This window comes from Lissotriton vulgaris, chromosome 6, assembly GCF_964263255.1.
Source record: "Lissotriton vulgaris chromosome 6, aLisVul1.2, whole genome shotgun sequence".
In the NCBI taxonomy this organism is placed as follows: domain Eukaryota; kingdom Metazoa; phylum Chordata; class Amphibia; order Caudata; family Salamandridae; genus Lissotriton; species Lissotriton vulgaris.
The window spans coordinates 1,736,291,112-1,736,309,151 of record NC_141694.1 but is presented as its reverse complement, the minus strand read 5'-3'; positions in this window follow the sequence as shown (position 1 = coordinate 1,736,309,151).

Genomic DNA, 18,040 nt, shown 5'->3' with positions numbered 1-18,040 from the left:
GCGCACTGTCACTTCGGACAGGTGGGTGCTGCAGATCGTCCGGAGGGGCTACTCCCTCCCCTTTGAGACGACTCCTCAAGTCATGCCACCGCAACACCACCGCGTATCGGGGGATCACTTGCGGCTCCTGCAGGAGGAAGTTTCGGCCCTCATGGCCAAGGGGGCCATCGAGCGCGTTCCTGGGCCGGAAGTAGGACGTGGTTGCTACTCCCACTACTTTCTGGTACCCAAGAAGGGCAAAGGGGACCTACGCCCTATCTTGGATCTGAGGAACGTCAACGGCTTCCTCCGGAAGGAGAAGTTCAAAATGCTGACTCTGGCTCAGGTCTTAGCTGCCCTAGACCCAGGAGACTGGATGGTAGCGTTGGACTTGCAGGACGCGTATTTCCACATCCCCGTCCTGCCAGCCCACCGGCGTTACCTGCGGTTCACGGTAGGCCACGAGCACTTTCAGTTTACCGTGCTTCCCTTCGGCCTTACCAGCGCCCCACGGGTGTTCACGAAGCTGATGGTGGTGGTCGCAGCTCATCTGCGCAGGTTGGGGGTCTCAGTCTTCCCCTACCTCCACGACTGGTTGTGGAAGGCGGGCTCGCCCCAGACAGTCGTCAGCCACCTGCAGACTACGGCGGATCTCCTGCACCAGCTGGGATTTTCCATCAATGTGCCGAAGTTATGTTATGTTATGTTATATTTATTTTTGTATAGTGCACGGCTACTCAAAAAGAGTGTCCCGGCGCTTAAAATAAGGAGACCTACAGTCACACCTGTGTCCCTCTCAGACGCTCCTTTTCATCGGAGCGGTTCTCGACTCGGCGCAGTTTCGGGTTTACCCGCCCGAACAGCGAGTTCGGGATATACACGCCCTGATTCCAATCTTCCGGCCTTTATCCCGGGTTTCGGTCAGGTTGACGTTGCGGCTTCTGGGGCTGATGACCTCCTGCATCCTTCTGGTGCATCACGCTCGGTGGCGGATGCGGGCTCTGCAGTGGGACCTGAAGTTTCAGTGGGCCCAGCATCAGGGCAACCTGTCCGACCATGTCCTGATCTCGGAGGGCACTGCGAGACAGCTGCAGTGGTGGCTCACGGACCGCGATTGGGTCAGCGGCAGATCCCTCTCCCTTCCCCAACCGGAGCACGTAGTTGTGACGGACGCGTCCCTCCAGGGCTGGGGAGGCCACATGGGAGAGGCGGAGATCAGAGGCCTCTGGTCTCCGGCGGAGTCCCGGCTCCATATCAACCTTTTGGAGCTACGGGCGATTCGTCTAGCACTGAAGGCATTCCTCCCGTCTGTCCGAGGGAGTGTAGTGCAGGTGTTCACGGACAACACCACCGCCATGTGGTACTGCAACAAACAGGGCGGGGTGGGGTCATGGACCCTATGCCAGGAGGCTCTGTGCCTCTGGCAATGGCTGGAACATCAGGGCGTGTCTCTGACGGTTCAACACCTGGCAGGTTCTCTGAACGCCAGGGCGGACGAACTCAGCCGCCGGTGCATGATGGATCACAAATGGCGTCTGAACTCGGACGTGGCGCAAGGTCTCTTTCAGCAGTGGGGAGAGCCTTGGTTAGATCTATTCGCCACCGAAGAGAACGTGCAATGTCATCAGTTCTGCGCGTTGGAATTTCCAAGGCGGCACTCGCTCGGAGACGCTTTTCATCGCGAGTGGAGTTGCGGTCTGTTGTACGCCTTTCCGCCTATACCACTTCTGCCCAGAGTGCTGAAGAAGATCAAGCGCGACCGGGCACAAGTCATCCTTGTGGCTCCGGACTGGGCACGAAGGTACTGGTATCCAGAGCTACTCAGTATGTCAGTTGATCCCCTGGTTCGTCTGCCTCTTCAGGAGGGCCTTCTGTCGCAGCAGCAGGGGACGGTCCTCCACCCGAACCTGTCCAGTCTCCACCTCCATGCTTGGAGATTGAGCGGCGACAGTTGAGGCGATTTGACTTGCCTCCTGAAGTTTGCAACATCATTCTGGCAGCCAGGCGTCCCTCCACAAAGTCGGTATACGCCTGCAGGTGGAACAGATTTGTGGCATGGTGCACAGCAAAGGCTGTGGACCCCCTTAATGCCCCTCTTTCTGAGGTTCTCCCCTTTCTTCTCTCTCTTGCCCAGCAGGGCTCTGCTCTGGGCACTGTCAAGGGCTATCTCTCAGCTCTTTCAGCCTTTCTGAGGCTGCCTGATCAACCTTCTTTGTTCAAGTCCCCTATCGTTAATCGATTCCTGAAGGGCATCACTCATACGTTTCCTCCTGTTCCCTTCGTGATGCCTCAGTGGGACTTGAACCTGGTTCTTACGTTTCTGATGTGCGCTCCCTTTGAGCCACTTCACAACTGTCCTCTTCGCCTTCTTTCTTTGAAGACTTCCTTCCTGGTAGCCATCACCTCTGCCAGGAGAGTGAGTGAGCTCCAGGCTCTGTCTTGTAAGCCTCCTTTCCTTTCAGTCCATCCGGACAAGGTTGTGTTACGAACAAGGCCCTCCTTCCTACCCAAGGTAGTCACGGCCTTCCACATTGGGCAATCCATCACCTTGCCCACCTTCTTTCCGCCTCCGCACCCCTTGAGAGAGGAAGAGAGGCTCCACCGTCTGGACCCAAAACGTGCGCTCTCATTTTATTTGAACCGCACACAACAGTTCTGGGTGGATGACCAACTCTTTGTTGGATACGCAGGCGCTTAGAAAGGGAAAGCGGTGCACAAACGGACCATCTCCCGGTGGATCATCTTGTGCATCCAGGCGTGTTACTCCTTGGCTAAGAAGGAACCCCCTGTTGGGCTGAGGGCTCATTCTACTCGAGCCACAGCCACTACAACTGCCTTGGGCCGAGGTGTGCCCTTGCAGGACTTTTGCCAGGGGGCTACGTGGGCCTCGCTGCACACGTTTGCACGACATTATTGCCTGGACAGTCAAGTCCGGAGGGATGGCTACTTTGGCCGTTCCGTCCTCCAGGACTTTCTGGTGTGATCATTGGTTCGCAGACCCACCACCACGGGGTTGGTATTGCTGGGGTATCTATTCTAAGGTAAGGAATCTATCACTAACGTGTCTCTTTCAGATGCACAAGTTACTACTTGTGTAACGATATATCTGTAAGAGACATTAGTTAGTGATAGATTCCTTACCGACCCACCCATCCTCCCCGTTCTGCGAACCGATATCTAGGGTTAAGGTCATCCCCTTTCAGGGCCCTAGTTTCATGGCACCAGTGTTGGTTTTTGGCATAGCTCTGCGTTTCTGGCGCGGAAAAGCTGTGTCTAAGAACTGACGTCAGCACGCAGAGGCGGCGTCTAAGTACTCCGACGACGTCATCACGGCGCCCACGACGCCGACGACGGACGTGGAGCTGCAGACGACGCCTACCGACGCGCAAGGGTACTGCTACGCAAAAGTTTCCGGATCCAGTCTGACGCCTGGGGATATTCTAAGGTAAGGAATCTATCACTAACTAATGTCTCTTACAGATATATCGTTACACAAGTAGTAACTTGTGCTTTTAGCTATTTGGATCTAGGCTTATTATAGGCGATGCAGACAAAAAAACATGTGGGATGGTTTCCAGTTAAGTGCTGCAGTGCGGGCAGGTGGCAGGCGTCTGATAGGGCGGCTTCCATTTCGAGGTATGTTCACGGACTGGTAAGGTTCCCATTCTAAACTGTACATATAAAGCCCTGTCTTTGGGTTTTCTGATAAAGTCCATGTGGGGTGCAAGCATGGGTACAGTTTTATACAGTTGAAACTCATCGGTGAGTCTGCCCAAGTTATCCGCTCTAGATTCTTGGGCATCAACCCACCGCCAGTAAGCCCGCTTGACTTCCAATTTGGATAATGAGGCACCGGACTCCCACGCTACCCATAGGCCAATGGCCGTCAGAAGTTCCTTTATTTTAGAGAGCCAGACTATTTTGTGCGACCCCTGCAAGCTCATAACTTCTTTGAGGCCGTCTGCGTAGCTCTCTAGCTCTGGTGTACGCCACAGGCTGGCCCAAAAAAGAAGCGGATGCAGAATTATAAGATCTTTAATAGATCTGCGTCCGAGATCGTATTGAACGGGCTTGCTAGGGGAGCTCCTGGGGATGGACAGTAGCTCCTTATAGAATTTTTTTTTCCGACATTACAAGGGGGTAAACATTATTAAAGCCCCAGAGCTCTGCCCCGTACAATGCACTACCCACTGCTTTTGCAGAATAAATCTCTAAGGCAGGAGCTATGGGTCTTGATACAGAGGATCTGTGCTCCCTGCTTATGGCGCCCACGACCCGTTTATGGTTTAAAACCATTTTATCAATGTGGGAGTTCCACTTGAGTTGGTCGGATATCCTAATCCCAAGATAATCGAACAGTTTAACCCGCTCTAGTGGCTCTTCATTAAGAGTGAGTGTACGATTGGCTTTTCTACTGGGATTAAAATAAAGGAGCTTTGTTTTAAAAGTGTTAATAACCAAGCCCCTTAGATTACAGAAAACACAAAACCGATCCAGCAATTTTTGAAGCCCCATGGGCGTTTTAGATACTACTAACGTATCGTCGGCAAAGAGCATGGCGGGACTTTCACTCCAGCCAAACTGGGGGCATCAGCATCAAAGTCAGATAAAAAGGAAACCACCCCATTAACAAATAAGGAAAAGAGGGTCGGCGCCAGAACGCATCCTTGGTGGACACCTCTGTTCACCGGGATTTTTTCAGTTATCTGCTCCTTCGTGCCCCACCGAATGCGTGCGTAAGTTCCATCATGCATGTGGGCCAACAAGGGCCGGATGGGCAGATGGAACCCCATATCGTGAAGAACCGCCCACAGGCGCCCTCGGGGGACCAGATCGAACGCGGTCTTCAGATCGATGAAGGCCAAGTACAGACCACCCTTACTAATCGAAACTGTCTTCCAATGAAGTAGTAACAACCTGAACGCCTGGTCTACAGTACTTGTACAGGCCCTGAAACCCGCCTGGAAGGGAGAGATGATATTGTTCTCCTCCGCCCAGGAGAGGATCCTTTCAAGGAGGACTCTGCCAACCACCTTCTGACCAGCGTCGATCAAGCTGATTGGACGATAGTTGGCAGAGTCACCCCTTGGCCCCTTCTTATATATAGGGATCACTTCAGCTCCCTTCCATGGGTTTGGGACCGGAGACCCAAGGAGGAGGGCATTGGTCAGAAAGGAGAAGAATTTAGCCACTTATAGGCTTCTATGTTGCTTTTATTAGGTTTTCCGAGTAAGTTATCATTCTGCTTATCCAGCTCCAAAAAGGATATCTGCCATCTTACAGTAGTGAATCAAAACTGTGCTGGGATTGAGTGCAGATCCTCCACATAGAATCTTGAAGAAAGTCAGGCTTTTTCCCAAGCTAAGGTCTCCATGACAGAAGGCATCACATACGTCTTAAGACATTTATTGTAGAGATGCACGCTATCCTATGTTTTAGTAGTGGAATACGTTTCAAAGAGTTCTATAATTAATGGTGTTAGAACAGTGTAGGAAAATGTTGTCTGTGGGGTTTTTAAACTTTTCTTAAGCATGGTACATGACTGACCCCTTTACCTCTGAAAGGCACAATACACATAATTAAGGCATGGCCAAACCATGGCTGCAGAGTTCTGTGCAACGTTCTTTAAAGGTCAGCAGCCAGTGAATTGTATGAATCTTTTCATGAGTGAGAGAAACTGAGCATTGCCTAAGATTGACAGCTTCCATATGATTTTTAAAATAGAAGTGATTGGCCTAGAGGTTAAACTCACCAACTACCATATGAATGAATACTGGTTAAATTCTGATATGGAGAGGACTGAGTCAAGTAAATCTTCCTCACATACTATAATAGGAACTGGGGGTCTATCAATACAAGTGAGAGTCTATGTCTGATTAGGGGGTCAGAAAGATCATCCCTAACACAGCATGAAAGGGGTCACAGGTAGCTTCCCCAACAAAGATATCTGTAACTTCCTGTTTGAAATGAAGACCACACCCTCATCTTTCTTGGACTGTCTGTTCACTGAGATAATAGAGAAGTTATATGGAAGCACAGAGTATAGTGTGATGTCTCAGAGTTCACAGATGCAAGTTTCAGGAATAGCTAGTTGTCACCCTTGAGAAACATTCTGGTTTATGGCTATTGGCCACAACACATAGAGTGTTTATTAATACCAATCTCATATAAATTTCCTGGCCCTGTGAGCTCCTGCCCTCCCTACCACATATAGAAACTTGCCCAAATGCCCCCATAGATACAGTAGATCCAGAGGACTTAGATATTATTTGTTCAGGTGCATGGCACTTCACTTTGCACCAAATAATATCAGAATTGATAGCATGGAAATTTACAAACGGTTTTACCCTTAACTTACGACAGAGAATTCTAACTCCTCATCAACTTCATCTATCAGCCGACAGATCTTTGCCACCGAGTTAGAATGGAGGGCAAATTAAAAATCCTTAACTTACAACAGTTTAAAGTTCAGTCAATGATAAGAGGGTTGGAAAGTTTTAACAGTTTTATTTTTCATTTAGGAGTTAGCAATAGTTTTAGGTCTTTTATTCAAATTAGTCAGATATATCCAGTTACAAAAATATCAGGAAAAATTGGCTAGGAGCAGCATAGAAAATAACAGTGTGTTCCATAAAGGAAATAGTACCTATCTTAATCTAAAAGGACCTACCTTAACATGAAACCTATAAAGAATTTATTTTGGAACAGAGCAAATATTGGGAGCTTCAGCAAACAGTTGCGAAAAAGGGAGAACTCCTCATAAAGAGTAGTTCTAAAAAACTCAGCCGGGTACCCCATAGCTGCAGTAGGAACTGTATATCAATGTAAAGGAAATTAATCACAGCAGTAGCAATGATTTAGCATAAAGAAGTAAGTCTACTCACAAAAGGTAAAGAAACATGGAAATATCACCGCTAGCAGTAGCTCACAGCATTTCAGGCAGGCACAATGAAGTGCCAAGGAGTATGACAGAGTAGGAGGGCATAGAAACCATGCATCGATCAATCAAATATTGGACTTAATAGAATTGCATATCATTGCCTCTCTAAATAGGAACGCACATTATATAAAAGCATAAATGTATGATGCAAGAACAGGAGCCTAAGTCATCTTGAACCAGTGAAGAAGGATCTTCTGATGGTCCTTTGGCTCTCCTCTCTGTTTTCACAGAAAGCATGTGAGTTGATATAAGGTTATCTGAAGATTGATAAAGCTTTACACAGTAGATACATCCGGTGAAAATTCTCACGAGAACCCCCTAATAAGCCTTTTCTATTAGTTGTTCATCGTCCCACTATATATAGAATAGTCTAATAAATGAAACATTTTCTATTCGCAATGTCGTAGTTAGATCATGAGAAATATTTTTCTACAACAAGCTTTAATTCTACTAAACAATTATTTACTATTAATACATAGCAGGTGACTTGTTTTAATATAATAAAATCATATGGTGTGAGAAAAAATAGAAATACATTTTCTTAAGGTAGCACATGTTCTGACAATGACACGTATTACTGTTAAACCCCGGAATAAGTCCGTAGTTCTAAAAGGCATTTTTATTAAAGGGAATTAGAAGGTGTGAGAAGAGAAAAAAATACATCAGAACTAGTCATGTAAGCATGATGAAAAGAAACATAATGGCAGTATGCAATGTCATGTCTCACTTCTGTGCCTATAGTGACCAAAATAGTACTGGCTATATGGATTTTATTAAATCACATATTGAAAACTTGAACCAAGAACAACAAAAATGATAAAAACAAACAAAGGCCACATAACCCCAATCCCTTCTGCACTCACATTTACACAGAAATAATATATTTTCATATGCAGCATATTCTCCATGCAGAGGAGGAAGATGATTATGATGATCTTGATGAAGCAATCTTATAAACCATGTTGAGGCGGGGAGAACCAGGATGGCGGATTGACGACGCCACCGAGTGCTAGCAGCTAAGGAAGCTCCCGGCCCTCACTGCCGCATTACTATGTGAGAGGCGCTTTTCTTTTGCGCTGCGAGAAGACGGGTGGAGAAGAGGAAACGACCAAACAATACCGCATTGAGCTCCCAAATAAGTCAGCCGCGGATGCTTTGATTGCTTGGGAACTGGTGCAGGCGGCGCTCACCGGCGTTTCAGCTGCTGAGTGCTTGCTCGCGTTCTGGCTGGTCGGCCCGCTGGGCAGGTCTTACCTGGTTCTCTGCTCCACTGGGCTACGAGTCTTGGCGGCTACAGCGGCCGAATGCCTCGGCAGAAATGAGAATGGCTCCAAAAATCAATACTCGGACCACTCGAGCAGGGAAAGGTGCCTGCGTGGAAACGCCTACACAGAAACTTGTGACCACGGAGAAGACTGTGATTATTACCGCTGATAAGACCGCGGTCAAGATTGCTTTTCAAGCGGGTAAGCAACTCATTTGTGCCCCGCTCTTTACAATGGTGGATTCTCAAGTGGAAACTAATGAAGGTAACATTGTTTCTAGTAAAGGACATCTGGGTAACAATGTGTACAGGGAAGCTAATTCTGCATTGATTGAGGCTGCAGGGGTAACCAGCGAGAAACCCAAAGCTTTTTCTACTTCAGGCGAATTACCTTCTGATGTAGCTATCGGAGACATCTCGCTCTCTCCAGCTAAGCAACTTCCTTTAGAGGTACCAAGCGCTAAACTAGATCTGAAAGCGGATAAAATGGCTGGATGAATAGATAATGAAATCAATATAACCTCTGAGGATGGAACTGAAGTTGATGCAGATTTAGTAGTGGACTTGAATCCAGCGCCAGTGTTAGTTCCTGCTAGATTGGACACAGAGGAAATATATTGTGAAACGGCTGATAATATAATGGCAGATAGATTTGAAAATTAGGGCTTGGTGATAAACGATGCAGAGGAGAACTTGAGCGCCAATTACGAGGAGGATGAGGATGATCTAGATCATACTGGCCCGGGAATCTCAAAATCTAATAAGCGCAGGAAATTGAAAGGAAAAGTTAAAGCCAAAACTAAACTTAAAAAAGCCATTGGTAAACTTGGAGTCTCTCCTGTCACTTCACGTGCTAAACCTATCCAGGATGAAAGCCCCTTGCGTAAATGGATCCAAGCGAAGAGAGGGGTCAAAAACATGGCCCTGCGCTTATCCGGGGCCAGCTCACTCGAGGATACCAATTTGAGAGAGGGAGTAAGTGTCCTACCAGCAACAGATAATATGACCTCCCCCATTCTTGGACAGACTGGTTTAAAACTGACTAATTTGGACCAAGCAGGTGTCCCTGCTAGCATTACAGAAGCCACTACTTTAAATGCTACTTTAAAGGCGACGGTGATGGGTGTACCTGCTATAGATATAGTGGAGGCTCCAATTTTAACTCTTTTGTACCAGGCTCTAACGAATCTGTCACTGATGACGAACTGCCCGGACCGTCGGACAGAGGCCAAAATCCCTCCTCATTTGAATTAATTTTAAAAACCCTTATGGCTCATAGACAAGAAGGGCAACAACATTTCCTCCAATTGAGAGAAGACAATAATAAACTACAAAATTCCTTGATCGAACTATCTAGCAAACTTGGAGGGGTTGCTCAAGACATTGAGGAGCTTAGGCAGAGAGTTGTCGAGGTAGAGGAAGTTTCCTTGCGAACTGAAATGGCATCCAGTCAGCACGCAGAAAGGATAACTAGTCTGGAAAACAAGCTAGAGGATAAGGAAAATCGCGCAAGAAGGCAGAACCTCCGACTTTTTGGGGTCCCAGAGGGCTCAAAAGGCTCCGACCCTAGAGCTTTTGTTGTAAAATTATTCCAAAAGGCTTTTATTGACCTATCAGATTGGGACTGGAACTCACAACTACAGAGGGTACACAGATTGCCTCTTGTTCAGAGAAACAAAGGAAGCAAGTTTCCACGCTCTCTTTTGATACATTTTGGAAATTTTCTTATGTGACAGGCAGTGTCTTTAAAAGCCAGACCTAATACTCCTGTCACGGTAGAGAACGTAACTTTTTTTGTTCTCTCTGATTTGAGCAAGAATACTATGGAGAAGCGATGGAAGCTTCGCCAATTAATGGATTCTTTTAAATCCAGTGGCTGCGAGATATTCTTGCAAGAGCCTGCCCGTCTTAGGGTGATCAAAGGTGGCCAGGTGTACTTTTACACAGATATCAAAGAAGCTGAAATAGCCCTTTCCAAGTTTAAATCATGAAAGTTCATTGGTTTTTGATGTAGTTTCCTTTTTTTTTTTTGGGCATTCGGGGCCTTTTCATTATACTTGGTTTTTTTTCCTTTCCCTCTTTTTTTCTATAGGAAACAAATAACACTGTTTTGGTTTCTTAAAATAATCTATCTAATTACTGTAACTTGCCATAAAAATATTTTCTTTTTTTCTCCGTCTTACTCCTCTTCCTATTGGACAAGAATATGGTTTTTGGTGGGGGCGGCTGGTCAGAGCTTTCTGGCTGTCACTCTGTTATACTGTCTTTCCAACGACAGTGGGGTATAGAGTGGTGTTCTCCCCGAATAATGTGAAGGGTGGGGGGATAGAGAGTTGGTTCTTGGGTGGTGGGTTAAAAAAAGAAGAAAAAGTCGCTGCAAGAGGTAGAATTATTAAAAGAAAACTGAACTTAAATGTTACGTTATGGAATTGTATAATGCAGAGGAAGATACTTTATTGTTTATTTAGAAATGTATTCTTTTAGATGCCTAAGTTGGAACGTAGCTGGTCTTAATAGTAAGATTTAACGCAGATTGGTCCAGGAAGAGCTTAATATGTACAAACCTCATTTGGCCTTGCTATCAGAAACACATATTGGCGTTAAAGATAAGAAACTGTTAGGACAAATTGGATATGAACTTGTTGTTTGTTAAACTTTAGGTGCTTCTATACGCGGGGTTGCAACAATGAAACAGAAACACTTAAATATTGCAATTACTCGAACTTTGGCTGACACTGGGGCAGATTGGCTATTGCCCAGTTCGAACTGGAGCAATCTAAATATGTATTCTGCGTTGTGTATGGTCCTAATATAGATGAACCAACTATGTATGACCGGCTAACTATGGAACTATTAGATTGGGAGGGGGAGCTACTGATCATGGGAGATTTTAATTGTGTTATGAACTATGACCAAGATACCACTCAGCGTGGCGTCTTACAACGAATGTGCACAGTTAGAGCTGCTGTATTAGAACTAAGCCGGCTACATAATTTGAAAGATGTCTGGCGTACTGTACATCCTAACATAGCTGGCTACACCTACTATTCAGCGCCACATAAACTGTGCTCTCGAATTGATATTGTTTGGACAACTGATAGAATTTTGGATAACTGTACAATAGAACTCTGCCCAAGAGTGACATCTGACCATAACCCCATTCTGTTAGAATTTAATATCTCAACCAAAAAAAAAGGGGTTAGACAATTTACTTTTCCGAGATATCTATTTTCCGATGAGACTTTTATTGCTTTGCTTAAAAAACACATTACGGAATTTATCAAGATCAACCTGAATTCTGCAGTAGTAATATCAGTCTGGGATGCTTGCAAGGCGAGCATTAGGGGTTTTGAACAACAATATGTTTTTCAGAAAAATGCAGAGAGAATGAAAGAGATTAAATCCTTGACTTTCAATATATTATCTCTGGAAAATCAGCTTGCACAGGCACTGCAGCAAGGGGAATTTAATGCCAATCAGATAAGAACTGATCTGGTTAATCTGAAGTCAGCTACTAAAAAGACGATAAGGGGGAGATATAGCTAGAAACTTCATCAATATCATCTTATGCAATATGAAAGCGGTAACAGAATTGGGAAACTATTAGCTTACAAAGTAGCTGATAAGAAAGCTAAAACTAAAATCAAAGGTATTAAAGATGCAAAGACTGCGTGTTACAATCTGCCAGAGGAGATATTAGAGCAGTTTGTTAAATACTATAGCAGATTATATACACCGGAAAATTGCCCCCGAATGATCATATATTATCCTACCTTAATAAACACTTGACTAATCAAGGCAACGGAGAGAGACTTAGTCATCTTGAGGATAATATCACTGCTACCGAGATTAAATCAGCGATTGCTTCCCTTCCATCAGGGAAGGCTGCGGGGGAAGATCTACTTCCCATTGAACTATATAAAATATGTTTGCAGGAGCTACTCCCTTTGTTTAGTTTAGTTATTGATTCTATTGGCGTAACAGGAAAAGCCCCTGCTTCATGGAATACAGCCAAAATCATATTTTTTCTGAAAAAACAAAAGCCAGCTGACGATTGTGGGTCATACAGGCCTATGTCATTAATTAATGCTGATGCTAAGGCCTTTGCAAAAATACTAGCCACTAGGTTAGCCCCCTGTATGCCAGAGCTGGTTAACATCCAACAACATGGGTTTGTTATGGGGAGAGATACTACTGCCCATGTTAACATGGCCATTAAAGCATTTGATGTTGCTTCCACTGATCTCACCCCACTCGGCATGGTATTGCTTGATGCTGAAAAAGCATTTGACCGAGTGGGGTGGGATTATTTGTGGGCAGTACTTAGGGCATTCGGCTTTCAGAACCACTATCTTGGCTGGATTCGATCCCTGTATGACCAACCTACTGCCATAATATGCTATGGAGACATGAGCTCATCTAGATTCCAAATAGCCAGAGGCACTCGGCAGGGGTGTCCTTTATCACCCCTGCTGTTTGCTCTATCTTTGGAACCATTTTTAAATGCAATGACGTCACAGGCAAACATCATTCCCTTTCAGTTTGGTGGAAACTATGTAAAAATAACCGCATATGCGGATGATATAGCCATTTTTACAACTGATGTTGCTAAAGCTATACCAGAGATTACTAGGGAAGCAGAAAAATTCGGAGAGGTTTCAGGCTATAAACTAAATCTAAATAAAACACAGGTTATAGGTAATTATAAACCACTGGACATCGTTCATGGTATATGCAACAATGCTGTTTATCTTGGAGTGAAAATTTCAGCTAATATTGGGGAACTCATTGCTCTTACTTACAACTCACTCCTAAAAGAAGTATCTCTCTCCTTAAAAAAATGGCTTAAGATTCCACTGAGTTTAGTAGATCGAATTAACTTAATTAAAATGAAAACAGTTCCCAAATTTCTTTACTTATTTAGATGTATACCTCTCCGGCTCAATAGTTCTTTTTTTAAAAACTTGATGGGATATGTAGCAGCTACATATGGGGCTACAGGAAAGTTCCCGGATTTTAAATTATATTTTTTTGCCACTTTTTTTGCTCGCCTTAGAAGTTTGCTTACTAATAGGCATCCACAATTTTTCTTCTATCAATTTATGTTAGGCCCTGATAGTAATCAATTTCTGTCAAGAGTCCACGACCCAAATTTCTACAAACGGGTTAAATTTAAGACTACTAGGGAAATTACAGCCATCTGGAATATGATCATGAACTATGGTAAAATCTATTTTTTTCATTCAGAATTGCCGCTATGGGATAATCCGGGGCTTCCTGGAATTTTCTCAGATGGTGCAGGGATTTCTTGGTCCAGGTGTGGGGTTAATAAGCTAGGTGATCTTTTCGGGCCCAAGGGACTACTTGACTTTGCTTCACTTAAAAACCTTTACAAATTAGAAGACAGGATGTACTTTAAATACATGCAAATATGGGACTTTTTTGTGCGGAAAATGAAAATTAAAGAAGTTGGCCACTCTGACATTATAAATTGTTTGCATTTAAATAAAACTAAAGCACTTATTAGCGAGGGGTATAGATGCTTCAGCAAGGTAAAAATGGATGATTGTTGCACACTTGCTGCTAAATGGACTACTAGGATGGGTATGAATATAACATCAAACCAAATATCTGCCTCCTTCTGTTAAATTAATCAGGTAGTCCAGTCTTCTAACTTAAGACTTCAACATTATAGAACGGTATGTCAACTGTATTATACCCCTCAAAGAATCTCAGGCTGGTCAACTAATAATGATCTTAGTGACAGTACGAAATGTCCTAAATGCGAGTTATTCGCTGCCGATTTGGCGCATATGTTTGTCTCCTGTCCCGCCCTATGTGAATTTTGGAGAGGAATAGAAGATATACTTATCCAGAAACAAATAATTGTTTTACCATTTTCCTTACAGGTGATTTTACTTGATATACAGGATTTAAATAGCCCACAAAAAGATTTTATTTCTATACTAATTGCCCGTGCACGTTTGGTTATAGCCAGGCCAGGGCTTGGATATCTCTGAAGCCTCCACATGTTATGGAATGGTGGACTTTAGTTAATGAAATACACACAATTGAAATATCATTAGCAAAAACGAGGGGCTCTTTGAGAAAAAGAGAGAGAATTTGGGGAACTTTTTTTTATATCATTATCTGAATGTATTATTGACATCTTTTCTATTTATAAATTGATTCCTCTGCATTTATTACTTATTAGGAACGATACTTTATGATGTGAACACGATATGAATTGTTTTGTGTTATTATTGTATTACTCTTGCAATGACAATTAAAAATCTTTAAAAAGAAGCAATCTTATAAACCACAGCTGCGAATCAAAGGCTGCTTTAGCACTAACAGACACAGCCTACCAGTAGGGGAAAAAGCTTGAAGAACAACTATGTTTTCAGTTTTTTCCTGAAGAGACTAAAGCTGGAAATACTGCTGATATGGGCTGGTAGGGAGTTCTAGTGTTTATCAGGCAAATAAGAAATAAGCGTCCTTCCAGTCTGCTTCATCTGATCTGCAGAATAACCAGCTTTTTCGAAGATGAGGCACAGCGGGTGAGAGGGATGGTGAGGTAAAAAGTTATGTCTAAGGTAGATTGGACCAGAATTATTGACTACTCCATGAGGGATGCAGAGAGATTTGAAGCTAGATGCTTCAAATCTCTCTGATCCATCAAGGTAGGAGAAAACTGAGCATGGGGGAAGATTCAAAAAGAATTGAGCTGCCGAGTTCTGAGCAGTCTGAAGCGGTGTAAGAGATAGAGAGATGCCGCTCAGTAAAAAGAATTCCTGTAATCAAGGTGGGAAGAGATGAGAGCTTGAACCACTGTCCTCTGAGAGACTGTATGAGGAAGCGAAAACACTTTCAGTAGTATACTCAGAGTTTTGAAACAAATGGAAGCCATGTGACTTATTTGGGTGCCAAAAGATGATTTTGTGTCAAAAAAGCTACCAGGCTTTTAGCAGAACTGACCAGAATAGAAGAAGGTCCTAAATCTGAAGACCACTAAAGTGGGGACTGAAGGGTCCACTGCTATCCAAATAGAAAACCTCAGTTTTGTCACCACTGATCTTAATACAGTTTTGTTTCAGCTATTTGATGACAGAATCCATGCCGACACATATATTGTCTTGCTTTTGAGAGATGTTTCGAGAAACGGACACCTTACCATTAGCCGGCCAGCAGATGCCCGCTTTCAGTGCTTCCCCTAAAGAAGGTATGAAAAAAGCTCCTATAGCAGAAACAATGGCTTCAGTCTTTTGGCAGGGAAACCTGGATGTAGGATGTGTGACTTCTAATAGCGCAGGAAGTGAAGCTTGGGAGGATTCTGGAACTTCATTAGCTTGAAAGGGACCTGGGTGAGGCTTGCTCTTTCATAGTTAACTGAAAAGGGAGATTGGGGAAGTGAAATCTTTTGTTTCCTGTACTCTCTGTAGCCAGCTTGGTCCAAGAATCTGTTGGTGTAGTTAAGAAGGAGGGAGCAGTTCATTTCCCGAAACACACCCCGGGCTAGAACCACAGTAGCCTCCAAGGTCAGAAAGGTGCTTCTGACTTGGATTTGCCTCAGAATAGTGAACTGTGGATTATTTTGCAGTCAGGAAAATGGGATGTGCTGCAAATGTGGAAAGAGTTGCCTCCGGGGTGGGAAGAGCTGCCCCTGGGAACTTGTTTGTCATTAGTTAGGGAGTGTCTAGGAATAACCCTTGCCGACCAACTTGCTATTAAATCCTACAAAAGTGGCACCTAACCCACAGCTCTTTGGAATACTCTATGGACTAATGGATGAACAGAAGAAGAAGACTGGACTTGCTGTTTGAGACCACTTTGGAGATGTAAAGAGCTGAACCAGCTCGTACTTGTATACAGGATTGAGAAAAGGATGCCTAGTCATGTGGGTGACATCATGTGTTACTACATGGGCACAACAAGCTTCAAGAGGCATCTTATCTAAAGTGCCCAGTAAACCAGTAGCAACTTGACATGGACTGGGCCTGGCTGGTGGCCTCTGTTGGGGTGTATGCTAACGCCTAATTGTTGTACCTGAGATCTTGGGGGCATTAGAAGTAACCAAGAAGAGCTGCTCCAGAAAGTCTGAAAAGTTGGGACGTAAAAAATGTTTGGACTTCCAAGACCTCCGGAGCAGCTGCAAGACCTCAGGGAAAAGGTTCCAATATCAAGCGGACTTTGAAGGATACAGTGAGGATTTTGAAGCCCATATAAAAGACTATGGGCCTGATTTAGAGTTTGGTGGTGGGTTATTCTGGAGCAAGTGTGACAGATATCCTGTCTGGATGAATACACGTGCCATAAGGTGTAATGTACATTTAATAAGGCAGACAGAATAATTGCTATGTCTGTGATGGAGTAGCCCACCTGCCAAACTCTAAATTAGGCCCTAAGTTTGATCGCAGCAATTTTGAAGGGACAAAAATATCAAAAGTATCTGCCAGATGTGAGCACTTTGGCGGCGGCGAAATTTGAATTTCTCCTGCTCTGAGTTTTTTCCTCCCAAACCAACGGCAAACGGGCTTTGTCCATGAGCTATCTGTTTTCAGTGCACTTTGTTGCCTGCAGCCTGCAACCATATCCCACTGGTGGATTTTTTCAGCTTCTGGTTCAGAGAATTAGTCAGAAGGTAAAATCTTTGCCCAGAATGATCTTCTTGGTGTATCTGACCCACACGCCATCGGGGGCGACCTGGAATTGCATCTATGTCCCGGCCAACCTCAGTGACTTGATTGGTGATTTACCTTTTCTTGGTGCTTTTTGCCTTAAATCTTTTTTTAAATACATGTGTCTGCTTTGACTTATATGCATTTTGCTTAATAAAATTGCCTCTATTTTTATAAATTGGTTGTAGGATTTTTATTGTGCTGTGTTTTGACTTCATAACTGTTTCGTTACTTCTAAATACATTAAACATGTCCTTAAGTAAATTTAGTCTGCCCTGTGCCATGGCTATTGGTGGTTCACATAGAGAGAATAGGCGTGAGGCATTTACGTCACACAGGTCCTTCTGAACAGCCGGTTTATCTACGCGGTAGATACAGGGTTGTATGTCCGAATAGCATATATAGAACATCTGTCTGCAATGTAATAAATCACCTAAACAGGCCCGGCTCCAGGAATTTTTACTTGGGTTGGCCAAGGGTGCATCAGGGTGGGCCCCTGCGGCCCCGATTTGTCTCTTATATGTCTAGCCTGGCCTGCTTCCGGGCCCTCCTTTATCTCTTCTTAGTCTTACAAGGCCCAGTAAAATGCACACTTTTCCAAATCTTTCTAAATGTTATCATTCTCAATTTTTTTTTCCATGTAATGTTCCTTTGATGGAAAGAGAAGGTTTCTGAGGTGGGAGTATCAGGCAAGTGACACTACTCAGGCTCCCTCTGTGCGAGCCTTCAGGGAGAATGCGTCTTCGTTACTACCTCCACCTGACCCCTGACTCTGCAGCGCACTCCCTTACAGGCTTGATTATCCACCTTTCTACCACCCCTCTCCAGTGCACCTTATGTCATAGCTCACCTTAGGCCCAAGCCCCATATCAGTCACCATCCATATCCACTTTCATTGTTCCCGGGAAAAAAATTGTAAAATCACCATCAAATTTTAAACATTGAATATAACAGTAAATGTAATTAGCATGTACTTAAAAGTATGTTCCACAGTTGGCCTAATGACCTGACTGTTAATTAAATAACCAAAAACTGCAAGGCCATAACAGGGCCGGCTTTAGCGCTGGTGTGAAAGTCTTTTTTGGCACCCCACCGATGACCTCTTTATCCATAGATACCATTACTACCACCCACTAACAGTGCCCTTCAACTCTCCATAGCTCCCCCCACCCCATGACC